We start from the raw sequence: 5,664 nt of genomic DNA, 5'->3' as shown, positions 1-5,664 counted from the left end.
CCTTTTATAGGATTAGAAAGAGTCACGTGCACTAGCTAATTAATAGGCTTACTTGTCAAGTTGGGGTCCCTTGACTGCTAACATGCTAAGCGAAGCATGCTAAATGGCTCGTAAACTATAGTTCACGGATAAGCTTCCTTAACTATTACTACTAGCTAGTTAAGGTCGATATGGATATACCGACACCGGCAACTTTCTTTTTAGCAAGCAGTGCTTTACTAACTACTATATCGATCGAAAAAGAAGGAAGGTAATCAAACAAAGGAAAACAATCTCATCCCTCCTTCTTTTATAGCGGCCTTTCCACCTACCCGTCCACTTGCACTTTCAAGGTATTAGTTAAAACTAGCTTTTGCAAAAAAGTATTAGCCTCGACTTTAATTATAACGTCAGCAAGATTAGATTTTCTTTCGATCTAGCGTACCTTAAAGAGCTTTCGCTTTTCGTATGACTTTCGAATAGCTATAATATCGATCATTAAGCGCTTCTCTTTAATAGTCCTTAGTTTTATTATGCACTCGTAAAGCGAGTAAGAGTTAATGTATACGATTACAAAGAAATTAAAGATCTTTAGCTAAGCTATGATTTAAATAAAGGTAATCGATATAGCAATAGCTATATCGATACTTAAAGACATAGCGTATAACTTAAAAGCTAATACCGCCCTTATTACCCTTTTGCACTTCTATAACACTTAATAAAAGATATTACCCGTTAAAGTGAACTCGTTCTCACTTACGTAAGCCTTATTATTAAAGATAGCTACGAAACCGATTTAAAAGCTAAGGTTAACGTTATTAGCAAACGCTTCGTTTACGAACACAAAGAGCTTGGTAGTCTTTAAGTTTAAAAGCACGTAATAGATCCCTCGAGTTGGGTGATCGATTAGCTATTAGATCACCTTATTAAAGGCCTTATAGTCTTTATCTTTCGGTTCCTAGTATTAAGCAGCTATCGATAAAGCACAAGATGCCTCTAAGTAGCAAATGGTAGCTAAATACGCTTTTCGAGTACGTTGCTTTAAGTATTCTTTAACTCGCGTTGCTAAATCGAGCTTAATTACGGCAAGCTTCTTACCTTGCCCTTTCTGCTTAACTAATAGTCCGAATCCGTTTTTATCTAAGGATAGCTTGCATCTATTGAAAATCATCGGTTCGGCGTATGTAAAGGTCTTTATTTCTTTGCTTTTTAGCTTAGATTTAACCAACTCCCTCTCCTTTTTTACTTTTATAGCTTGATTGACAACTATAAGAATATCGTCCGTTTATAAAGCAGCTATTCTTAGCTGATCTTTATTAATTGATACAAAAAGGCAAAAGTTAAAGCTTGATTGTTTTATGCTAAAGTTATTTATAAAGTGCTCGGAAAAACGCTTATACTAGTACGTCCTTGCTTCGAGGATGCCGTATAAAAAGCTAATTATAAGAAACAAAGTGCTAAAAGGGAATCGATAAGTGATCTTTTTAAGTAATCGCACGACGATTATCCGTATAAGCTTCGTGCTTGATTAAGTATAAGCTTATATAATATCTTTATTATAAACTTAATACCCGTAGTCTTTTATCAAAAAGAAAGCTAAAGCGCAATAAAGTCTTTAGCTCGCTCGCTATACCGTAAGTGACTCGGTGAATACCCTCGTCTTGCTTTTATTTTAAAAAGCTTAAATCATTATACGAGACTTTTCGTATAGCGTAAGTGTTCCTTTGCTTTTAATCTTATTAATAAACTTAGATCCGAAGATCTTAGCGCTTTTAACACGTAAGTCGATGCTCGGGATCATTTAAAAGATGCTTTAAGCTATCAATCTAGCTAATTCCTTTGCTCTAAACTCTTGAAATAGTGCTTCAAGGCTTTTAATAATTCCTTCGGCTCGTAGCTTAGCTAAAAGCTTATGGTCCCGGCGTTTTTTATCGATAATCAACACCTCGAAGTCTTTAATAAATAAAACGTAAGAATCGCTTTCCTTTTCGTCGAGCACGGTCGAAATACTAAGATCGTACTTTTAATAAGGTATTTAGACTATTAATATTATTGATCTCTAAGAATTAATAAGTTAAAGGTTAAAAGGGCTATTTGTTAGTCTTAGCGAGCTTCTTAGATTAAGCGACCTCGGTAGATTAAGCGAATATTAAGGTTTAAGCGATTTTCGTAATTCTAGCTCTTTTTCGCTTTCGCTTTAATCTTCTTCCATCTTTACCTTAAGTACCTGCAACTCTTTTAACAGCTTTTCAACTTTAAAGTAATAAGGTTTTATCGAAGTTGATTTAAATTCCGTAAGCCTCGGACATGCTATTATGCACGTATGCCTTTGCTTGCTAAGCAGCTGAAAAAGGCTTTTCTATTTTTAGTTTTCCCGCTATACGAATACCCGTGAATTAATAAAAAGGTTTAAAGTATACTTCGTAATTGGTCTATTCTTCTTCTTAAGCGCGTCTTCAACCTACTTCGCTGCGTAGCATTTTCGTACTTCCTTTATAGCCTTGTTAATAGCAGCAGCACGCTCTTAAATAGACGCGGCAAATCGATCTTATTCCGTCAGCTTTAATAAGGTTTTAAAAACGAAAAGTATAAGAACCAAGCTATTAAGTCTAGCTATATCGTTAATAGCTTTGATAGCCATTTAAAGCCGATCCTCTTTTAAGGCCTTAAAAAGCTCTTTTATAACGATCTTAAAAGCGCGTCGCATAAAGACGTAATAGCGTTCTATTAACCCGACGCTATAATAAGCTTTTACAAGCATCTGCTTTAAAGTGCTATTAATGCTTTTAAAGTAGCTTCGGAACGTTGCCGAATTGAAATTGGTTTCGGGATCGTGCACGACGTTTATAAAAGGCCCGACGTAAGTATTAATTTAATATCGATTGAATCCTTTAAATAAGTGCTATGCGGATATGCTTTTAAAAAAAGTAGCGGCTTGAAAATTAATAAAATCGTAAACGACGTACAATACGTTTTTACCGTCCAAATGCATTACGTTTACGTATACCGTATTATTAAAGTTAATATTATCTTTAAGCTTGATACTAAACCTTTTTAAAGAGCGTCCGAATACTTAGCAATAGTAGCAAAACTTTTAGATGTTGTAAAGCAAATCCCGCTTGAATTCGTGCCCGGCCCTCTTAAAAACAACAGCAAATCGACTTGCTAAAAGGTGGCCAAAACGCTTATGAATAGTCTTTAATTGCTCTTTCGTAAGGTAGCAATAAACGGTCTCGCCTTCGATGCTATAATAAGTAGCAGCGTGCTTTTTATTTAATAGCATCTATACGTGCTTAAATATCCTTACTATTAGTATTTCCTTTTTCTTTTAAACTAGCACGTTTCGCAAGTTATTTAAGATCATCTTATGCTTATTTATATCAGCTAATAAAAATAAAAAAGGTACGTCGCTTTTTACAACGTAGAACTTTATTTAACTTAAAAGCGTTTCTAAAGTAATTGCTTTAATAAAAGTAGCAAAGCTAATTCCGTACTTAACGGACTTCTTTCTTGCCTAAGATGTATTTAATTAAACTTCGAAATACCTTTTTTAAAGTGCTCGTAATTAAAGCAAGCTAGCGGTAAAGAAATTAGCTGCTCCGCTATCAATTATAAAGCTTATGAATACGTTTTCAAAGTACTTAAAAGCTATATAAGTCTTTGCTTTGCTCGCGAGCACGTTTTAAGTCTCGATTTAGCTAATAAGAGCGTAGAATGCCGTTTAAATCTTTAATTATTTATATACTTCGTTAGCGTTAAAAGTGCCGTAAGTAATCACAAAACCTTCCGATATATTAGCGTAGCTGCTCGATTCGAGCGGCTCGTCTAATAAGCTTGCGATAAACTAATCGAATTCTTTCGTAAATATAAATAGCAAACTTTCGATCGACGCTACGTATTAAAAGAATTTGCTTTTCGTTACCCTTTTTGCGTCTTTAAAGCTTTAGAACTTAGCGACGGATGCTTTCTTCTTATCGAAAGTATAATTAATGCTTTAGCAACCTAGCTTTTTGCAAACAAAATACCTTTTCTCACTTTTAATAGCTTTAGCAGCTTTTTTACTTCCGAAGTATTAACGGTCTTAAATAAAGCATTCGTATTTCTCGTCTAAATCGGAGTCAGCTTTTAAAGTATTGTGTTAAAAGCAAGTATAATCGTATAGCTCGCTAAAGCTCGCGTAAGCTTTACTCGCTTTAACGAAAGGTCGAAAAGTCTTAATTGCAAAGGCAATTGCTTAACGAATATTAGCAATTGCCGCGATAAAAGTAAAAGCAAGATTCATTTATATAATCGTAATTTTTAATACGTTTTTACAAGCTGAATACAGCTTATTAACAAAACTTCGATCGTCTTTTAAACTTGGTCGTAAAGAGCTTTAAATGCCCTTAAGCTCTTTAACGAGCTTCTTAAAGCATTCGCTAAGCGAGGTCCTTAGATTTTCTTTCTTAACTAAATTTAACGAAATTTCTTTTTAACGGTCGTATTTTACTTGCCGCTAATAATTAGTTTCGAAGTAGTCTTTTATAGCAATAGCGTTTGCTTTAAACGTCGGAAGCTTAGCTTTAATCATATAATTATAATAAAAAGTTATAGCTTCTTTCGTAAGCATAATTAAAAACGCTATTAAATAATCGTCGGATATTAAGCCGTATCGACTTGCTTAATTAACGAAAATACTTAATTAAGTTTTAAAGTCATCGTCGAGTCTCGAATACTTTAGCTTTTTAAGAAAGCTTTTTGCAAATAAAACCAACTCTTTTGCTTTTAAGTAAAGGTCCGTTGCTTTTAGCTTAAGGAAATCGTCTTTATTATCGTTAAAAGCGCTTGAAATGCCGTACGCAAGCGTATTATGCTTAACTAATAATCTAATCGATAAAAAGTTATCGATATAATTGCCGGTAGTCCGTCCTTTTTTAAAGTCTTTAAAAAGCTTATTTCCGGATCCGAAGTCTTTTAAAAGTCCGTTTCCGAATCCTTTTAATAGTTTAAAAAGACCGTTTTTACTTTTTCCGTATCCGTGCTTTCGATCTCTTTACTAATCTCTTCCGTTTCTTTTTCGTCGATCATCGCTAAAATCGCTAAAATCATTCGAGTTACCGGCTAATGCTTTAGCTTAATAATATCCGTATCTTTAAGCTTGATTTTAGCGATTCTTATACTCTTAGTTTCTCTTTTGCTAATACGTAGCTTCTTAAAAGATATAAATAGCTTATCGATACGTCCGAAAGTGCTAAATCCCTTTTTTAAGTTGCTAAAGTTAAGCACGGAAATCTATACGCTATCTTTAATAAAAGCTGATTTTGTTCGGAATGCTCTTAAGTTGTTGGATTGCTTCCAAGCGATTGGGAATATATATTCGTAAGGTCGTAACGGTCGTTAAAGTACTTGCAATTGCAAAACACTCGGTTGATAAAGTATCTGAATTCTAACTGCTCCCTAAGACTCAAAGGAGCTGATTCCTTCTATATGATTAAAAAGAATCACGTGCACTAGCTAACTAATAGGTTTACTTGTCAAGTTAAAGGGTTCCTTTGACTGTTAGCATGCTAAGCGAAGCATGCCAAGTAGCCCGTGAACCATAATTCACGAGTGAGCTTCTTTAACTACTACTACTACTACTAGCTAGCTAAAGTCGATATAAATATACCGACACCGGCAACTCTCTCTTTAGCAAGCAGTGCTTTG

The sequence above is a fragment of the Drepanopeziza brunnea genome (genome assembly GCF_022702325.1).
Source record: "Drepanopeziza brunnea f. sp. 'multigermtubi' strain 214-2 chromosome Unknown ctg19, whole genome shotgun sequence".
Classification (NCBI taxonomy): Eukaryota; Fungi; Ascomycota; class Leotiomycetes; order Helotiales; family Drepanopezizaceae; genus Drepanopeziza; species Drepanopeziza brunnea.
Note: the sequence above shows the minus strand (reverse complement) of the source record.